The following is a 23,168-nucleotide window of genomic DNA, read 5'->3' on the forward strand; positions in this document are numbered from 1 at the left end:
CTGGTAGGACTGACTCATAAACCATTCAACTAAGGTCATCGAACTCCCCCCCCAAATAAATAAATAAATAAATAAATAAATAAATAAATAAATAAATAAATAAATAAATAAATAAATAAATAAATAAATAAATAAATAAAATAAAAAATAAATAAATAAATTTCGGATAGCAAATTGTTTTCAGCTTTCGAAGTAGAATATGAGTACAGGTAGATTTATAGTAAAAATACTCGAAAACCTTCGCAATGTCTGTGTGTGCATGCGGAATCGCGGATGCTTCGCCGTGACGTGTCATGATATTAGGAGTGGGCTCATTGTTCATAATCTACAAAAATGTGTCGTGAGTTACAAATGAACTTTCTATTAAGGAACTTGTGATACGTATTTCGACTATTAAATATACGATTGAAGACCCCAGAGATATATAGTATGGCAGAAATGTCGTATAAACGTATCGCTGTTCTTCCTCCTAAAACATGCAATGACAGATTTCATACCCTTATGAGGTATGCAAACTGGAAGTGAAGTGGTATAAGTTACAGCAATGTACTGGGGCGAGTCGTAGTAGCTTGCCATAAAACAATGTTACATCACCATTGTGACATCGACATTGTTGCAATCAACTGCCCACAAAGTTTCTTACAGCGTCGAGGATAACAGCTATCCCTTTCATCGTTGGTTTTCGAAGCCTGATGAATTTGACTTGCACAACGAAAACAACTAGGTAAAATTACTTTTATTTTACTTATGGTACTCGAGCACAGACTTTGTATGTGGGTTGTCTGAATCTGATATCATTGGCTGTACATTTGTTGTTACCGATTCGAACGTTGAGGCCTTGTCTATCTGGCGTGCCAACATTTCTTGGACGATTTTTAAAAAAAAAATGCAATGATGAAACAAAGAGGAATTGAGATAGTTGAGGCCCTCTTCCCGGGACACGTTTAATTATAAATTATTACAGTGATAAACTCATGAGAAATCGGGCACCACAAGCATGTTGCAGGTTGAAGTTTAGTGGTTTGAATCAGAAGGTGAATCGATAAATAGGTTTGTAACTTTAAATCATAATTATTTTGACTGAACTTTATATTGAGACTATTTTTTATATGTAATAGCCATCTGTTTCAAACACTGCAATTTATCAAGTCAACTCAATATTCAAGTCAGTTACGAAACCCACTGTCAATTTGAAAGTTTGAATCCTAGATTACATATTAACGGCCTTCAAGGTTGTTTGAATACAAACGGTCTACGAATTCTTAATATGTATACCAGTTACGTATTACATGTTGTAAAACATACACATTTAGCGCAATGGCATAATATTGACCACTAATTATTAACAAATACAGTTGTTTTTTTAAATGAATAATTATTTACCATTTTGTAGTGAACACAGGTTTAAAATGAAATGAAACAGTGGTTTCATGAGACCAACACTGTCTGATAGTCTGGTAGGACTGACTCAAAAACCGTTCGACAAAGGTCATCGAACTTACAACGTTAACCTTCCGCCCCCCCCCCCCCCAATAAATAAATAAATTTCGGATAGCAAATTGTTTTCAGCTTTCGAAGTAGAATATGAGTACAGGTAGATAGTAAAAATACTCGAAAACCTTCGCAATGTCTGTGTGTGCATGCGGAATCGCGGATGCTTCGCCGTGACGTGTCATGATATTAGGAGTGGGCTCATTGTTCATAAACTACATAAATGTGTTTATTATTTTGCCTCGTGAGTTACAAATTAACTTTCTATTAAGGAACTTGTGATAAATATTTCGACTATTAAATATACGATTGAAGACCCCAGTGATATATGATATGGCAGAAATGACGTATAAACGTACATGTGTTCTTCCTCCTAAAACATGCAATGACAGATCTCATACCCTTACGAGGTATGCAAACTGGAAGTGAACTGGTATAGATACAGCAATATACTGGGGCGAGTCATAAGCGCTTGCCATAAAACAGTGTTACATTGCCGTTGTGACATCGACGTTGTTGCATTCAACTGCCCACAAAGTTTCTTGTAGCGTCGAGGATAAGCGATATCGCTTTCATCATTGGTTTTCAAAGCCTGATGGATTTGACTTGCACAACAAAAAACAACGGGGTAAGATGATTTTTTATTTTACTTATGGAACTCACGCACAGACTTTGTAGGTGGGTTGTCTGAACTTGATATCAGTTTGAATCCTAGATTTAGGTACCCATTACATAGTAACTCCCTTCAAAATTATTTGAATACAAACGGTCTATGAATTCTTAATATGTATACCTGTTACGTATTACATGTTGTAAAACATACACGTACACAAATAGCGCTAATGGTATCGTAGCACAAGTAGAGAATATGAGAAATAAATGAAAATGTACTTATCAGTGAGTTTGATTGGTAGCTGTTGCTGTGGACTTAGTTGTGAGCATATATGTGTCAATCTTAAATATTTTTATTATTTACATGCCCACATATCCATGTTGCTCTTTGTGCAATTTACACCATCATGCTTTCACTGTGCTGTGTGCAGATCTTGTTGCTGGTATATGTGATTTCATTTTATGAATGTTCCATATATACATATTCGTGTTGTATCTATATCTATATAATTGTATTTGACTGTTTCTTATGGTACTGTGGTACTGTCTACCCATTCACCTAATAGTTCCAAGATTTAACTTTTGACCACAAATTCGTATTATTATACCTACTTTTCCATGTTACTGATAGGATTATCATGTCCGGAATACTACACTTCATTTATATATCCTCGGTGAACTTTCACCTCAATCTTTCCAGTACTAGTGGTTTCGGAATTGAAGTTTTTTGACAGTAAACGTAACTTAATTTGCATATCACTTTTCGTCATGTCATGAACAATTGTGCATCCAAAAGGCATCCTACCACATTTCTAGTGCCAATCAAGCCGGTAGCTGATTTCATATTTCGTTTGTTTAGTTGTTTGTTTTCTCTCTTGTTTGTGTGTTTGTTTCATTGTTTTTACAAAAATCCTTTATTTTCTAACCGAGACATACATCTATATATAATACACACAGTTTTATTTGTCCAATATTCTATTTACATCTGCCATTTAACATCCCCACCAACTACAGAACAAGCAGTCTGGTGATATTCTACTACATATGTAAGTTGTTGACAGACAGACAGACACTTCACCATTCCTACTGACCTTAGAAATTAGTTGTGCTAACCATTACATAAAACTGTCAAACACGCATTCGTGCACTCATAAACTAACTCTGAAGTATGGGAAATGCAATATCTGAACTCGATACTTCCTCCAACAGTAAGTTCTCGAAAGTTATGGAACACTATACTGCTGATGTTGACAACAACTAAACGAGTTTTTCATCTACAAAGCAAAGGCGTGGACAATCGGTCCACTGGCGTTTTGAAAGTAGCTTACTTCTCCATTTGTAAAATATGGAAACTATCACACAGAAATCCAAATATTCATAGAGTGAAACGTGGTATACGAGGACGATTGAATATAAAGGCAGCTTCTGTAAAAAAAATTGTTAATGGTAGGTTAATGTGGTGATATATCTTACTTTTATTTTATTTCATCAAGTTACACTAACTTGAAACACGAGCCTAATACGACCTGCCAGGCTGCATGAGAGCACAATATTATGCTTAAAATATGACTTTGCGACATTAGATCTGTCTACTTCAATTTGGTTCATAACTTTCACACAACTGTTAAGATCGTCCTTCATAGCAATTTTTGTCTTGAAATGTGGCCTCATCATATCAATAAATCAGACTACACAATGATTAATGTTTAACTAGGATCATTTTAGAAGTAGCCAGCCAGGGAGCAGATGAAAACTCCTTGCCTCAGCTTGTTCTCCTCTCAAGTGAATCATACTTTATTCCATCTTTAAAGTCTTATAAACATAAATTATACAATACTCAAATGATTGGGTGATCATAAATGAATAAACGGAAGTGTTGTTGTTGCCTTAATTTAATACAAATAATATTGAGAAAATATGAAAAGTTTTCACATAATGTGATCACGTCATCGTTCTTCCAGTTTTCTGTAATCATTATTTGACATCGACAATGTTTTAATAACTTTCATTGTTGTCATCTCAGAGGAATGCTATTCGCGAAATGCAAACATTGATTCATCACTACAGGCATCCCTACCAAACTTCTCTACCAATTAAGGCAGTAATTTGTTCTGTGTGTGTGTGTGTGTGTTTCTTTGTTTGTTTGTGTTTGTTTTTTTGTTTTCACGAAAACCCACTTTTTCCATACATACATACATACATACATACATACTTACTTACTTACTTACTTACTTACTTACTTACAGATATTTCACTATGCCTACTGAACCTTAAAAGTCAGTTGTGCTAACAAATACATAAATCTGTCAAACACTCTATATTCGTTATTTATGCAGTCAATAAACTAAACTCTGAACAATGGGAAATGCAATATCTGAACTCAATACTTCCACGCCTTTGCTTTGTAGAAGAAAAACTCGTTTAGTTGTTGTCAACAACAGTACGTTCTCGACAGTTGTGGAACCCTATACCCCTGATGTTGACTACTAAATGATGTTATCTTCTACATAGCAAATGCGTAGACAATCGGTCCACTGGCCTTTTTTAAAGTAGCTTTCTTCATTTGTAGAATGCGGCAACTGTAGCACACACAAGTCCAAACATTCATAAAGTGAAAAATGGTATAAGAGGACGATTGGATATATAGGCAGCCGCTGTAAAGATTTGTTAATGGTAAGTTAATGTGTAGTCTAGCTGCTAGACCTCAGGTGTTCTTCCAAAACAATTCGATAATCCACCATAGGTCGCTTTCGAGGTTCGGACAAGCCCTCACTCGCTTAGCGCATCGGAAGAAAGCCCGAAGGTCTAGCAGCAAGAGTAGTTAATATATATATATATATATATATATATATATATATATATATATATATATATATTATATATATATATATATATATATATATATATGTATATATATATATGTATGTATATATATATATATAAGTATGTATATAATACATATTTATATTATATATATATATATATATATATATATATATATATATATATATGTATATATCGACATTCTTTTTTGTTTAATGTATATATATAGTAAAACGATTTTATTTTGATATCATTCCTGAAATAGATTGTAAGAAATTAACAATGACAATCGTATACTCCCAAGCTCTTATTATCTATAAGCACATTTTTATTTATTTATGGTCTCATCACGTACATGAACTATACTTTTATGGCTGTTTTTATCTTACAGACGTTACATTAATTGGATCTATGGTCGTCCTTATTTGTCATTCATCAATACTTTTAGCTCTGAGCGCCTACTTCTTCCGACGTTACAGAATGCCGCGATCCGAAGATCACACGTTTATCCTCTATGGCAGGAAATCTTGGGTTTACCTCCTGTCCATATTTCTTATGTTACTTATCACAATTATGACAACTACCGGGAAAACACCATTTAAATACTGCCTTTCGAGACCAATTTCACGATCAAACGGTAGTCACTTCGACTGTTCAGACATGCACCTTCAAGAAATACCTCGGTTTTTACCAAATACAACTACTGAGCTGAACATCTACAACAATTTAATTGACCAATTAAGTAACACTTCGTTTAGTCATCTTCCTTATTTGGAGAAATTGAACCTCAGCTATAATAATCTTAGGAACATATCGGCTGCAAGTTTCAAGAATCTTGGAAAACTTGAAGAATTAGACCTTTCGTCAAATTTTATTATATCAATACCATGTGGGACATTCAAATATTTGAAAAATCTGAAGATATTAAGCATAGTTGCAGATGCAACTAGAATATTTCAGTTCGAAGGATTGTATTCTATTTTCAACAACTCTGTTTTGGAGGTATCAAATTGCACATTGACTGGGTTGGGTCAATTAGAATTTTTGGACCTTAGAAATTATATCTTATATCCATACAACTTGACACATAGTTGTGTGAATTTAGATTTCCTGGATCCACTTCCCAATCTCAAGTGCCTTGATCTATCAAAACCCCTTTTTATGAATGCATCGATACATATACACGCCATATGTCAACTGCGCATAGATCTCTGAATGGCAAAGATAACACAATCGGACTAACAAAGTTAAACCTTGCTTATAATAAATTCCGGGATTTAAAGGCTTCATATTTTAGTAATTTGCATAATTTGGAGAACATTGATTTTTCATATAACGTAATAAATAGCATAGGTTCTGGTACATTTGAACGTTTAAGAAAATTGACATTCTTGGATCTCTCGTACAACCTTATGCAAGTACTATTTCCGGACACTTTTCAGAACTTATCTCTTATTCGTCATCTCAATATTTCATACAATAGAATAACATTTATATGGAATTCTACGTTTATAGGTTTAACTAATTTGACGTCCTTAGATCTGACATATAATCCGATGATATACGTTACAGCTCTTCATGGGTTAGAAAATCTCCATCATTTAAAGCTAGGTGGCAGCACATCATATGGCTCTCCTCGAAATTCAATTGTTGACCATACTACTTTAACAGAGCTTAGATCATTAGAACTAGTATGCCATAAATACAGAGTCTGTGACAATGCCCAAATACTTCAGATACATAAACACAGCAGAAGTATTGGTAATTGGTTATGTAATTATCCTAACCTCCAATCATTCCAAACCAGCTATAGCTTAAATCGAAAAATGATTAACTTTATTGATATCTCGTGGGGTTATGGTGAGTTAGCGTCATGCATGTCATTATCCAAAAAATTATGGAAGAGAAATTGCAATTCTATAGAAACCCTCTCCTTACAGTTCCCACATAATAAATTATCTAACAATATGCCAAGTTTTTTCATAGATTTACTATCAGACACACCAATCGCCATGCTAAACTTTAGTGCCCCAATAGAATGGATGCCAAACTGTACAACAAACAAATCTATCAAAGTAGAAACTCTGTTGTATAATGGATATACAGACACAATGGTGAATGTATTCTCTTGTTTTGATGGTTTGAAAGCTTTGTATCTTAACAATAGTAATCCTCCATTGGAAAATATCAACCCATCGACATTCATTGGGTTAGACGGTCTTGAACTTCTTGATTTAAGTGATAACAAGGTAATCCATATTGACGGGGACGTCTTCAGAGGTTTGGATAATCTTGTTTATCTAAATGTGTCCAGCAATGCCTTAGAATTATCTCTAGATCTCCAACCAGTGTTACCTAATCTTACATCTTTGAGGATCATTGACATCGGTTATAGTAGTTCTGACGCCTATTTTGACATTGCATATGGTAAGAAACGTTTTGAGGAAGTTTATATGCATGGTTTTAAAGAGTTAGCATCAAATCCTGTTGACATTTGTTCTATTCCTGTAAACACTATGCTGCTTGATCTATCAAAGGGTTACCTTTATAGTAACTTGTGGTGCTTTCAAGGGTCGACGAAAGTGTTCAGAGCAACTGGTAATTTAATGCAATTCAACATCTATGACTGTGGACTTGAAGGTTTGGAGACTCTAGACCTTGCAAATACAATATCAAAACTGTCTTGCCTGGACAATATCATCTTTCCTTCTTTGACACAAATGATTGCCCAAATTCTGGATGACTGTACACTTGATGTATCTGTACCATTATTGAAGAGCCTCGACATGTCTTCTTCCAAACTGCGTTTGAATAACCATCAGGTTACATTTTCAAATACACAACTTTTGAAATACGTAAACCTAAGCAACACGCTGTATGATCAAGGCTCAGCTGAATGTAACAGAGACAATGTTCATGTGTTCTTTCAAGATTTTTTCCAGGTGGAAAACCTAAATATTTCTAATTCGGGAATAACAGAATTGTGTCAATTTTATTTCATGAATTTGACATCTTTGAAAATACTCGATCTATCCCTCAATAAGATCACGTCTGTCAGCAATGATTTATTTGAATTCAATTCAAATCTGACGCTAATTGATCTATCTCACAATCAAATCAAATATTTACACCCGTCACCTTTCAAGATGACGTCATTATATGCATTGTATTTTGAGAACAATTCTTTAAATTGCGATTGTAATATAGCTGAATTGCAGTCTTGGATGACGAACAATAACACTCTCCGATTCACAAGAGATGGGTCACTTGTATGGCAGACGTATCAATGTAATGCACCTAGTAATATGCAAGGTAAACCGTTTACAATTGTTGACTTTAAGGAATTGGATTGTGAGAAGGGTCTCGCATATGTACTTGTGCTTGCCCCAACATCAGCATGTATTGTAATCGTCATTATTGGAGTCATACTGTGGATGAAACGATGGAAATTGATCTACCGCGCATACAGACATGTGGCAAACTACAGACAACGTTATCCGTTACGGTATGCTCCATTGGATGATAAAGTTCAAGTGTACCAATATGATGCATTTGTGTGCTACAGCCATAAAGATTCAAAATGGGTTTATGACAATCTCCTGCCAACCCTCGAGGATAAACCACCTCATTTGAATTTGTGTATTGCTGAAAGAGACTTTCGCGGTGGGCGATACATCTTAACAAATATTTCAGATGCCGTGATGACAAGCCGGAAAGTAGTATTTCTCATATCCAACAATTTTGTCAAAAGTCGATGGTGTGAACGTGAACTTCAACATGCAAATCAACATATCCTAAACGACAATGTGAAGGATAACAAAATGTTGTTTGTCCTTTTAGAAGAAGTTGATGAAAATGATATGTCAGAATTAGTTAAGTTTAACATCAACACAAAGACTTTCTGTGAATGGCCTCACAGTAACAATAGGAGGAAAATTGAAGTTTTCTGGACAAAACTAGTGAATGACTTGACTGGTTAATACTACACGCATGTATACACACATACATACATACATACATACAATATAATACAATACACGAATGCACATACGTACGTATAGATACATAATTGGAAACTATATCATATTGCCATGTGAGTATATATTTTAATTACCAAGAGTTACCTTTTTTTATATTGCGAATAATTACATCCAACGTATACAAGAATTATTACTCTAGCAATATTCAGTGAGTCGTTTTGTTTTCCTATTCCTTCTTTTTTCTGATCACTCTTTTTATATTTTTTTGAACTTATATCATTTCAAATACTCCATACTATCACTCTTTATTAGGTAATACGATTTTATTTTCACATAAGTGAAAGAGGTTGTAAGCAATTGACAATCGTACACTGGTACGTTCTTATTCATATGCAAAGTGTTATTATTGTTACGTTTTTCTCCATTGAATAAAACCTATAATCAAGAATCTATTTCATTAGTGTTGTTTCTTTTTACAGTGATGTTACGAGTGTGAGTGTGTTTATGTCCGAAATGTCAGATTTACGAAATGTTTATCTGATTTCGTCCTTGTCATTGTGTGATGTCGAATCGTAATGTTTTGAGTGCATCATTCTATACTTGTGTCATTATTTTGCCAAACCGCTTTGCTAAATATTCTCGCATTTAGTAGTGATGATTTAAACATGTTTCAGTATGTATACTGATATTTCAATTTCGAAAACGGATATTGTGATATAAAAAAGCAAAACTACCTTGTAAAGCTCTGTTATAGCTTCTAAATCTAACGTGTAATTTGTATTATTAATATTATGTCGGTAATTAAGCTATGTCGCCAGAATGTAAGCTTCATATATTTCCTGTAGTTTGGTACACACATTGAATATATACTCTGGTCGCTCTACGTCACAACGCGTGTCTACATCACTGGTTCCAATGTGTTCAAAATTGCCATTACCTTCCCTAACTTTTCTTTTGATATTACTGGCGCTGGTATAATTATGTTATTCTAAAATATTTTTTCTTCATTCAGCCGGAAAATGCTAATGACATAAAGGTCTTTACTACTCGTCTATCACTCGGTAGCGACAAAGACCCCTTATGTCACTCGTATTTTCTTTGCCCGAACAAAGAAAAATATGGGAAAAATAGGGAATGACATCTAAATATCTTGCGAATGCTACCTTTGAAATTCATAATAAATTGTACAAGTTGTTTGAAATATGTATTCATGGTGAGCCAACGCAGGAGTCTGTTAAAGCTTACTGGTGTACCTTTTTATTAAATGAGTCATTTGCTAGGCCCATTTTATTGAATGAGTACCATTATTAATTATCAGTCAAGTAGTCCCATTCTTAGCAGGAATACTGCACACCTACAAGCTGAACATATTGTCAAAAAAGTTATCATGGTGAGTATGAAACAAATAACTTTGATGGCATAGAACGAGTCATGACATGTCTTATTCAGAAGAACTTTCCTCTGCATTGATGAATACTGTGTGGCATCACATCAGTATGGAAATTGAGTTGAAAAACTAGATAGAAATGGGCAATGGATTTTGAGGTGATGGTGACAGAAATGTTTTACACGAATTTGGGACTTTCTCTGCCACGTATATTAAGGTAAATTTCGGTCTTTCAAGAGTCACTGAAACGAACAACAGATCAGAGAGCACAAGTATCAATATATTGATTGTTATTTGGTATAACTACTTTATCAAAGACTCTCCTTTGACGAGAGCATCGCCAATAACCTCAGTATTAGGCCCATGAATGTCGATAAGCATACAACCTACATCAATAAACTAATGCCGCTGTGAACTATCAGGCATACATATATATACAGCTTTCACCAATTTAGCTACTTTGTCATAATTGTATATCAGTTATAGTAGAAACCATCTCGAGTATTAAGTTCATATTCATATATTAGCAACTCTGTTTCCGATGTACACACAGGTTAGCAATGTTATTCTATTAATCATTCCTGTTTATAATATATTTTCTCTCTTTTGTTTTGTTTCGTATTCTTGTGAAATGAATTGATTACATTAATAAAATTATACGAGAAATGGATCGGTGAATTTTATTATAGGAACTCATGCTGCTCAAGATTTAAAGGGCACTGTGTTAAAACGATACTTTCTATGCCATTAAACTCTGTCATTCTTCCTTTTATACTTTCCTGAGGAGCATACATTTTGACGTGAAAAGTACAATGACCATCTTCCCAAGTGTGGATATCTGTGACATGGTACTTCCCTAACTGAGCCATAGTATTATTTACTGTAGGGTCTGGTGATCTGCTGGTTTCTTTTCTGGCAATGGAACTCTTCTTTAGATAGTGTTGCGTAAGCTTTCCCATGACGCGTGAATTGAATGTAGATGTCACCGTCTGCATGTTCGAGTACATTGTGAATTGGTTGGTGATGAGCCCAACACAGAACAACGCCTTGTTCTTTTCTCGTTTGGTGAACACCTGAAAAGACATGCAATTTTACTTTATTAAGCTTTAGTTAACTCTATAATGTATGGCTGATATTCCCTGCTCAGAGAAAACTACTAAACCACGCTTGTGTTTCGATACAATCTGCATGACATGACTCTCTCTAATAAATGGTTTTGGAACAATTATATTGTTATGTGAAATTCTCTATTGTGTAGTAAAAGCTTGTTGATAAAGCTTGTTGATGGACTTCATATATTTCAGGAAATGCTCCGTATTTCATGAGGCACTCTCTTTTTTTATCAATAGCATCAGCTTCAACTATAAATACATGAACGTAATACCATATAAAGTAGTCATACGCATATTGTTGAAATCTCAATTTAGCATTACAATTCTTGACAGCATACTCAAACTTACTTATTGTAATTGACCTCCCTTGGCTGGATAGCCACAGCCAGCTGATTAATACACTACACTACACTACACTACAAGGTACACAAACACACATCTCTTTTTAAGTGCTAGCAAATTCAAAGTTTTGTATATTATGAAGAAAAAGCATAACATTGTATGCATTATATTAAAGTACAGCAACAAGAACAAAATGTTTCCCTGTGCAATAAGTTTGTCATTGTTTTAAACAAATTTGAATCGTCAGCATACAATCTAAAGTCGAAGAAATCAGAAGAGAGTGGCATATCATTAATACATAGACTCCCAGCTCTATCCTACGATTGTCCATATCATGTCTCATTTCAACATGGTACGTGGCCCATCGACCACATCAACAAGAGATCATAGTAACGAATTGAACTAACTTGACAATAATTATTAAATGTGCAATGCACACTGCACACTTCAGTCTTTGTCAACAGATTGACTCACTATTCAGAGCACATGATATTTGAATTCGTGAGCCTAATAAGGGGTCATATCTATACCTGTAAGTTACTAACGTCCTTCGTCTCTGTTGAATGATGGTTAAGTAAAATTTTCAAAAGTTCAATTGGGTACTACGATTTAAGAACAACACAGATGAATTTTCATTTGAAAACAACGGATCTTGGTATGTGAAGTTGGTAGATTCAGAACGTTTGACTGATTGATTGATTGATTGATTTATACCACTTATTAAATATCATCTGTGTAACAATAAAGTAACTGAATTTTTATATACGTCGCCTATTTTTACCTGCCCTCTAGTGGCCACAGAGAATTCGTGACGTCACACTCTCCTAACCTTGAACTTGACATTGTCAAGTTATGGCGCACAGTAGTTACCCTGATTTGGAACCCTGCATGTTTGAACAGAAACCCAGAAATTTCACTAAGAACAAAAGTAGCTGTACAATGTTAACATTGCTGATTGTGTGTAGTGTATCCAGTCTTTTCTGGATCTGTACTGTCTAATATCATGTGATTCGTGATATAATAACTTGGATGTACGATCCTCCATATGCAATCAAGTGCAGTTTACGAAATTGTATGCAAAATATGTTGAAATATTTTATAAACACTTTTGCGTGCATTAAATCATGCCGATATTGATAAATGACATGCTTTCATTGGTCATTATTTTGTATTCATGCTTTCATTGGTTACTATGTACATTTGTATTCATATTTTTTACCTCTATATGTTCGTATTCGTACTAGGTCCCCAAGTTATTGGTAAACTTCAATTCATCATGTGTTTTTAAACGTTCAATGCCGTTGGACTTTAATAAATTCTTGAAGAACTATTGTATTATGCATTGTCCTCGCCGTAATCTTTTTATTGTACTAATTTTGTCCATTTTTCAGTGGAATCGACCGACCAACCATCCATCCTACCAAACAAACAAACAAACAAACAAACAAGCAAACAAACAAAAAGTGTTTGTATTCGTAAATATATGTTTTATTGCAGAATTATTTTTGAATTCTTAAATCTTACTTTCAAATCGATTCATCAACTTACTTTAAAATTGGTCAAATTTTAAATTACATTCACTTTCGAAAATGCGATGTAATCTTGGATCCTAATGTATATTTTGCGTGTGAACTTGTACCCCAATGAGCTTACACGATGTACATAAAGGTTATTTTATTACAAGCAGGTAATATTACCATGTCAAGATATTTCGTATAGCCTCGTGGGACTTTTTCAGTGGACTTGATGTTTTCGATGTAGGTGTTAATGGCGTCACGTGATTATTGACCAATGCATCGGAATTGATGACCTGATCGTACGGTGTGACACCTATAATCCAAACCTCAGTTAAATGTCGGTTGCTCCTTTCACACATGGCTTGCCTCCCGCCACTTCCATAGATCTCTAGTCTCTTTATGCATTGTTTTGTATATCATCCGTTAACTACTTGGTGTCCCGAGTCAATGAATGTTCTGTCACTGCATGCCATGGTCTTTTCCTTAAGTGATTTCCAGTGTTCTTCTATCCTGATTTTGAGTAGCAGTTCCACACTGTCGAGACGTGTTCTGACTACTCTTGCTTCCTGGTTAATGAGATAATGCGAGTTTATATAGTGTTATTGGTCCTTATGTAGGTTGACAGTAAGCATACCGAGTTACAAATGTACTTTTTCACATATATGTATGTTGGAATAAAGAAAACCAAGCTCATTATTTTCCTCAATTTATCTAGTAAGTTTTATGTTGCCAAGTTGTTCATTCAAATGTTCAGCGAACGGATCAATACGGTCATGTTTCATGATTAAAACATGTTATTTGCATACCGGCTCCAGGTTTGTGATGGTCACGTTGCAGATTCCAGTGCCCTCTGTTCGGTTAGCAACAAATCAGAGAGATTGGTGAGCATATGTACTAGCTGCACCATCCATAGTTCTGAAGGTATATGTTGACGGTATGGTGACACGGGCGCCATTAAAGCCTGACAAAAAATTCAGTCCATTGAAGAATTCAATCAAGTGTAGACGAAATATTTGGGCAAGGTAACATGTCCTGCTTGTGACAAAACAGCCTTTACACACACATCATGAAACCAAGCTGATGGATCTCTTTGGATTTCTCACAAGAGGTGGGGAATTGTTTGTCCTATAAGAGCCGCAAACAAGTGTATAAAAAAATACCTAACAAGTGTTAGTTACTCCGTCTTATTAGATAGATCATTCGTATTTCGAATTATTTTTCTCATGTCCTCTTTATTCTGCAAAGTATAGATTGCATTGCATTCATTACTATAGAATATGGGATGACATCTGTCCCATACTTGTTTAACAGATTTCAAGGACATGGGACAACTCTTTCAATATCCATCTTTCTGCCTGCCTGTTATAAGTCTAATAATGCCCTAGTACTGCATTCCGTACGGCCGCGGGCTTATTAGATTTCGGTAAATATATCATTGTCAAATGCATAATTAATTTTTTCAGTAATTGAGTAATATTTTAAGATTTTTTTTAATATGTCAAAGTTAATATCTGGTATGTAAGTTATGTAAGTGTACATTTCCTATAAAATATTATTCTACGTCATAATTCTATCATTGTCATAAGTAATTCGTTTTAGTCATTATGTAATGTCATAATTTATGAGTGTGACATTCAGATTCTGTACGATTTGGTATAACAAATGTTGATAAAAAGGTTCACATATCTTAGAAAGTGATTTACATTTCAATTATATTCAAATCCAACACAGAAGAACAAATAATATTTGTATTTCCAAGCCTATCTTTTACAACTGCAGTATTGAGTAATTCCGCTTTCTAATTGGACCTCACAGAATATCATGATAATATTCAGGCCTCCTTGGTTTGTATTGAATGTAGTTATACCGGCGTACAATATACAAGTGTTAACTGTTAGTGATATGATAATTGCAGTTTACTTTCAGAGAAAGTCTCTGAACTAAAACGAAAGAAATAAGGCCAGTACATGACTATAGCTATAGGATCCTGGAAGTAGTTGATTACTACCACAGTAAGGAGAACAAAACATCAATAAAAGCATTTATCAAATATATTGGATTTTTCAGCTCTTGAATATACGTTGTTGTTGTTGTTGTTGTTGTTGTTGTTGTTGTTGATTGCAGTGGTTGGAATATTTTTGGTCGTTCATTTGAAAGCTAATGTACACTGTGGCGTTGCTGTGAAAGAATAACACGACGAGCATAAAAAAAACTGGCGAAAGTGGTTTTCAACAGACACCGGTAATTGCAGGAGCATTTCGGGCTACATGACATAAACAACACAAACCATTCAACACTGCCTCATTTCCACAGGCGAAGTAAATAAACAGAACAACGAGGAGACCGCCAACAAGCATAATAGGCAATACTATTTCGTACGTTTCCACCATGTTGAACAGGATTTTATATTTGTATACAGTCAGCGTATGCCTGGGAAACAAATGGAAAATGAAATAAAATAAACAAAATGAGGTACATATATAAAAGAACTAGTTGTATCTTTACTACACAGTATACGATATTATGGAATGTTTGGAAAAATAAAGTTTTTAATTTGTGTTGGAATTATAGCCGTGATTTGTTAAAATTAGGTTGGGAACATGTGCAGTAGAGTTGTGATTTAGGTACTAATAGATCTAGATTACCTCCTATTGACAGTAATTACCGGTTTGAAGACTTTCCATCCCGACATTGGCGTGTAATTTGGGAGTGACGTCACTTTGACATACAAGCAAAGGCTTTTGACGGAATTTGAAGAGTGCATGATACTGCTTAATTACTGAATATAGTTCATTATTCAAAATACTCATTAAAGGTAAACGTTGTAGCAACAAACTTCATAGGACAGGTGCGTATTATTATGGTTGATACATGTACCATATTATACAAAATTTGAAGGTTGCATTTTTAAGATACAGCCTAGTTACCTAAAATCAGTATTTATGCAAAGCTATAGCTGTAAGCTATATCAACAAATTTTTTAGGACATATCCGCTTTGTTATGGTTAACGTATGTACTAAATGATATTGAAATTCAAGTATGCATTCTTATGATATATCTTACTTACCGGAAATCATTAATCATGCAAATTATTCATTAACACTGTAAGGTTCATCAACAACTTTGTAGGGCATATAAAGTTTGTTATGTTTAATGTATGAAGTCAATTATATTGAAATTGAAACATGTAGTCTTAACATATAGCCTAATTACCGAAAATCATTGATTATGCAAATTATTCGTTAACACTGTAAGGTACATCAACTAACTTTATAGGACATACACAATTTGTTATGGTTAATGTATGTACTAAAATGTATTGAAATTGAAGTATGCAGGCGTAAGATATAGCCTAATTACCGAAAATTATTAATAATGAATGTCTGTCTGTGTCCGTCTGTTTGTCTGTCTGTTATAAACACTTTTGTGTGCATTAAATCATGGCGATAGTGACAAATGACATGCTTTCATTTTTTACTATTTTGTATTCATGATTTCATTGGTTACTATGTACTTTTGTATTCCAGCTTTCAGTGGTTACTATGTACTTTTGTATTCTAGCTTTCATTGGCTACTATATACATCTGTATTCCTGCTTTCAGTGGTTACTATGTACATTTGTATTCATATTTTTTACCTCTAAATGTTCGTATTCGTACTAGGTCCTTATTGGTTAACTTCAATTCATCATGTGTTTGTGTTTTTTTTAAATGTTCAATGACGTTGGACTTTAATAAATTCTTGAAGAACTATTGTATTATCCATTGTCCTCACCGTAATCTTTTTATTGTGCTAATTTTGTCCATTTTTCAGTGGAATCGACCGACCAACCATCCATCCTACCAAACAAACAAACAAACAAACAAACAAACAGACAAACAAGCAAGCAAGCAAACAAAAAGTGTTTGTATTCGTAAATATATATGTTTTATTGCAGAATTATTTTTGTATTCTTAAATCATACTTTCAAATCGATTCATCAACTTATTTTAAAATTGGTCAAATTTTACATTACATTATATTCACTTTTGGAAATGCTATGCAATCTTGGATCCTAATGTATATTTTGCGTGTAAACTTGTACCCCAATGAGCTGATACTTTCTCATACGATGTACATAAACTTAAGGTTATTGTATCACAAGCAGGAAACATTACCATTACATGTCAAGCTATAGCCTCGTGTGACTTTTTCAGTGGACTTGATGTTTTCGATATAGGTGTTAATGGCGTCACGTGATTATTGACCACTGCATCGGAATTGATGACCTGATCGTACGTTGTGACACCTGTAATCCCAATCTCAGTTTATTGTCCGCTGCTCCTTTCAGACGCGGCTTGCCTCCCGCCACTTCCATAGATCTCTAGTCTCTTTATGCATTGTTTTGTATCATCCGTTATTTACTTGGTGTCCCCGTGTCAATGAATGTTCTGTCACTGCATGGTCGTTTCCTTAAGTGATTTCCTGTGCTCTTCTATCCTGATTTTGAGTAGGAGTTTCGCACTGTGGAGATGTGTTCTGACTACTCTAGCTTCCTGGTTAATGGGATAATGCGAGTTTATATAATGTTATTGGTCCCAGCTCTGAGAACTGATCAATACGGTCATGTTTCGTGATTAAAACATGTCACCAATTCAAGGCTTAAGTTCCTTTACAGACAAGCAAATTTTCTCAACCAATACTCTCGTAAAACCCTTTGCTCTGCTCTGATCCAATGTCACTTTGATTATTCATGTTCATCCTGGTACTCTGCTCTTACCACAACTCTCAAAAAGAAACTCCAAATTGCACAAAACAAAATAATACGGTTCATCCTTTCTATGGAGCCAAGATCACACATAGGTGCTGATCAGTTTGATGCCCTGGGTATGCTGGATGTCAAGGGTAGAGTGAGCCAGCTCCGATTCAACCATGCTTTCAAAATATACAATAACTCCAGCCCGGAGTACTTGTCCCATCAGTTTACCAAAGTATCCTCTGTTCATAACTATGGTACTAGGGGAAGTAGGTACAATTTTCACCAGCCAATGATTAAAGGTCAGGCTGCAAATACGTTTTACGCTAATGCTATCAAGGACTGGAATAATCTACCAGTATCGATAAAACAGATATCACAAAGGAATGTCTTCAAAAAAGCAGTCAAATCATATCTGTCCAGTACACTAAGGGACCACTAATACTGGAAACAGCGTGTTTATTCCCTATTAGCTAGTTTGCCTCGATAGCTTTCCTTTTCATCTGTTATTCTTTCCTATTCCATGTAGTCAAATACTTATGCTAATCCTGCCACTTTCTTGAATCACTGTACGGACCCCACTGGAAACAAGTCTTTGACTTTCGTGGGTTATCCAAGTAATTCAACAATTTGTACCAGTTTTTACTTGTATATCTGCACTGTCGATCTTGTTGTTTTACTGAAATAAACTAAACTAAACTAAACTAAACTAAACTAATCTACATACCGGCTCCAGGTTTGTGGTAGACAGGTTGCAGAATCTAGTGCAACTCGTTCCGAGAGATTGGTGAGCATATGTAGTAGCTACACCATGCATGGTTGCGCCATTAAAACCTCAGGAAACATTCAGTCCACTGAAGAAGTCAATCGAGTGTAGACGAAATATTTAGACAAGGTAACATTTCCTGCTTGTGATAAAATAACCTTTATATATATCATGAAACCAAGCTGATGGATCTCTTTGGATTTCTCACAAGAGGTGGGGATTTTTGTCCCATATGAGCTGCAGACATGTGTATACAAACATACCTAACAAGTGTTAGTTACTCCATCTTAATATTAGACCATTTGTATTTCCAATTATGTTTAGGTATTAATATAGTAGACATGTAACACTCAGATTCTGTATGATTTGATATATCAAATTATGATAAAAGGCTCACATATCGTAAGAAGTCAAATGTGCATATAAATCCAACACAGAAAAAGAAATAAAATTTGTGTTTGGAGAGATAGCTTTTATAACTGCTGTATTGAGTAATTCCGCAGTCTAATTGGATCTCATAGAATATCATGATAGTATATGATAATATTCAGGCCTGCTTGGTTTATATTGCATATAGTTATACCAATGTACAATTTAAAATTTAATACAAATTCTAAATGTAAGTAAATTGCTAATTGCAGTTTACTTTCAGGGAAAGTCTCTGAAGTAAAATGAAAGAAATAAGGCCAGTACGGATTGAAGTAGGATCTCGGAAGTAGTTGATTACTACCACAGTAAGGAGAACAAAACATCAATAAAAGCATTTATCAAATGTATTGGATGTTTTAGCTCTTGAATATACGTTCTGCTGCTTTTATTTTTAAATTGTAGTGGTTGGATATGCACTGGAGATGCTGTGAAAGAATAGCACGACCAGAGTAAAAACAAGCTGAACTGTTTTTTTTCAGCAACCATCAGATTCTCCTGCAGGAGTAACATGGTTGAGTGTTTTACAGTAACACTGCAAAGCCTCCGTCCCTGCCTTAGTTCCACAGGCGTAGAAAATAAATATAACAATGAGGAGACCAACAACAGCCAGTATAGGCAGTATTATTGCGATAGCTTCCACCATGTTGATAAGGATTTTATATTTGGTATACAACTTACAAGTCAGCGTATGCCTGGGTAACAAACGGACAATGAAATGAAATAAACAAAACGAAGTACATATATAAAAGAACTGGTTGTATGTTTGTAATACAGTATACGATATTATGGAATGCTTGGAAAAATAAAGTTATTTCATTTGTTTTGGAATTATAGACGTGATTTCTTACAATTAGGTTGGAAACATGTGCAGTACGTACATACAGTTCAACAGTTGTGATTTAGGACCAAGATAGATGCCTCCTTTTGACAGTAATGTACCAGTTTGAAGACTTTCCATTGAGACTTTGGTGTTATTTTGTGAAATGGAGTCATGTTGACATACAAGCTAAGTATGAGCCAATCATAACTGTGAAATATACAGTGACACGAGACAAATCTTTTTTGGCATGCCGTTAGAGGTGTGGCTGGTAGAAGTTGTACATGTACGTGCCTGGGTAAAATGCGTTTTATCGCTCAAAAGTAGTGTGCCGACTTCATATATACATTGCAGTTTAAATCTTATAGGTATGTCTGACTGATTTATATATGTATAATATTCGTATGAGCGTAGTGAGTGAGCTAGCTGTGGTACTAAATATTCAGGGAAAACCGACAGCCATATCCTAATAAGAACGTGCGGTTCGAACCTGGGGTGTTTTTGATTGTCCCCAGTGTAAAGAAGTAATCGCGTACAATTATAACAATCACAATTTAAAATATGCACACCCAAGCAATTGAATTGGTTATAGCGTTGGAAGAATGAACGAATGAATGACACAGTTGTTTATAATTTATGCAAACTATGTTAGTCTCGGCTATTTAAATTCCACGCCATTGGTAGGCCATATCTGGTGAATGTCGTATAAAAGTAGTGTCCAAATATTCCTCGACAGGGAGGGTTGGAAGGGACCCACTGATTCATGTTAGCTAGTACTACTATATCCTCTCCAATATTGATTTGTGTGCGATTCAAATGATTACACTTGAATAGATTCGTATAGAGTAGTGCACTGCTGTACAACATTGTTTTATATTATGACAGTCCGTATTTATTCAGGGCATATACACTTAGGAAATCAAAATCAATACAAATTTTACATAGGGAAGGGCCCTTGTCATCGTACTCACTGCAATGAGTAGATGTACATGTATTGTGGAATGTATGCGAGTGCATGTTCATTAGTGTCTTTATCTCCCAGAAAGATCATAATAGGGAACTTGCAATCCAGACTGAGCATGCTCAGACGCAAATGACTATATGGGATTATTTGTGATTATCGTAATAACTTATCTGGGGCTACATATAAAATAAACCTCCCACACTGATCAGGATGACTTTGAATTGATTATGTGTGGTTACAAACAATGTATCCTTATTGTTTACAATGCTAATTAATTATTATTTATTATCACATTCCCCATGATGCAACATTCAACATGGCGGGTTTGCATGTTCCGTATTATGGTAGGTAAACTTTGAAACGCGTGCCTTCATATAAATTATAAGGTGAGAAATGTGTCCTTTCAGATAAAAGAGAACTGAATAGAAGATATGACACAGACTCTATCCTGAGAAGGAATATTGAGCCAGAAGAAATTGCTAACCAACAAAAGAAACTGTAACACAAATCAACGTGGATCAACGGTTACCACAAAGATAAAATAAAATGGAATAAAATATCATAAAATGTGCGTGACTAACGATATCCACGTGAAATCCTACTCCATCCCGAGATATGTATCAGAATATTTATATCAGAATACAATACAATACCTGCACTGCAAAATTAATATACATGCAGCACAGGCACCGTAAGTGCAATTTAAACACCGTACATATACCATACCGATGAAAGGCCCAAATCTCATGATGCATTTTTCACGATCTGCAGACTGTACCATCCCGTAAATTCTACTCGCGTACTCAGTCTATATTAAATGTGCAAATTCAATAGATTTCAAAGTAAGATGGACTGATGAAGCGACCTCACTAATTCAGTGATGAAAATTTTGCTGCCCCAACTTACCTAATGCCTTGAATACTACATATTTAATATTGATTCAAAATATTTTTCAATATATAGTACGGATTGCATAATTACTGTACCGTGTGACCCTTTCCATTACATTAACTTATAAAGTTTCTATATCTTCTTTGTGCCGCTCTGTCTGTACAGGTATATTTCAACGATTTTTCAAAAGTGACTGGCTCATGTCATTATTCTTTATTTACTTAAATTATGATTTTCGGTTAACCAAAATCTCAATAGTGAAAGCTTCAATTGCATGTCATTTGATATATATACATTTATGATAAAGTAAATATGTAAATGCAACATTGTTGATATGCTGAAATTACGCTATATCTATGGGGGTATGGTGTGTGTGTGTATGTATGCACATTTGTGAAATTCAATATATTTGTTGTGTCAAGTTCTCCAGCTCCCGGCCCCCGCCCCAATTAATATAACTCTATGGAAGAGGAACTTAAAATCTGAAAAATATGTCCACCAACCCCTTGGTGCCTGCCCCAAATTCCGATTATTGGATAACAAATTATTCGCGAAAGGTAAATAAACAACTTCAAACTGACAAACTATAAGTGCAATGGAAGCGTCAACGATTGGCATTCCTGGTACACTCTCAAAATACCGAATGTTTAACGAGTATCTTATCTAATTATTGAGTTGAGTTCACACTCGAGCTCTCTTCTTCCACCTGTGATTGAGAATCGGACATGTTTCGAACAAATCACTTGTCATTCTTCAGTGTCTAACTGGATCTGATGGAATGATCCAAAACTGAGACAAGTCACACCTTAATTTAGATATATTGAAGCTAACATTTTTATACCTCTGGTTACTAAACAAGACCAGCAAAGTTGTTTTATATAGCGCTTTCCCACTTTGTGCTCAAAGCTCTTTACATTTATTACACACTGGCATGGCACGGATCTATAGCGCCCGCAACTCCCCTGGTGAGCGCGCACACAATCCATTGCAGCGTCTATAAGCGCATAAGAGTATTCACATTGCAACCTCTATCCTACCAGGTCCTATACAGTCAGATAGCGATCGACGTCGTTTTACTAGTACTTGAACGCACGTTTTTGTAGGCCTAATAACTGACTGACGACACTGTTTATTTTGTTTTCACACTGTGGCATTAGTCATGTTTTGTCGTAGAGTCCGTAACAAATTGTTTCACAACCTTTACAATTACAATATTACTTAAGCCAAAAGGCTATGAACCCCGGTACACCCCTTTACATGATGGCGTGCATTGGATCTGTTTAATAATGCAGAAACCAATA

General features: G+C 34.9%; 1 long non-coding RNA gene across 1 annotated transcript; it reads left to right on the top strand.

The window, feature by feature from the left end:
• Window positions 1-583: 583 nt before the first annotated feature.
• Window positions 584-5,548, top strand: LOC144432780 (uncharacterized). Its single transcript, XR_013480740.1, has 4 exons — window positions 584-724; window positions 1,884-2,119; window positions 4,673-4,776; window positions 5,318-5,548. It is a non-coding gene; the product is annotated as an uncharacterized LOC144432780 (long non-coding RNA).
• Window positions 5,549-23,168: the final 17,620 nt, after the last annotated feature.

Source organism: Glandiceps talaboti, chromosome 3, assembly GCF_964340395.1.
Source record: "Glandiceps talaboti chromosome 3, keGlaTala1.1, whole genome shotgun sequence".
NCBI classification, from domain to species: domain Eukaryota; kingdom Metazoa; phylum Hemichordata; class Enteropneusta; family Spengelidae; genus Glandiceps; species Glandiceps talaboti.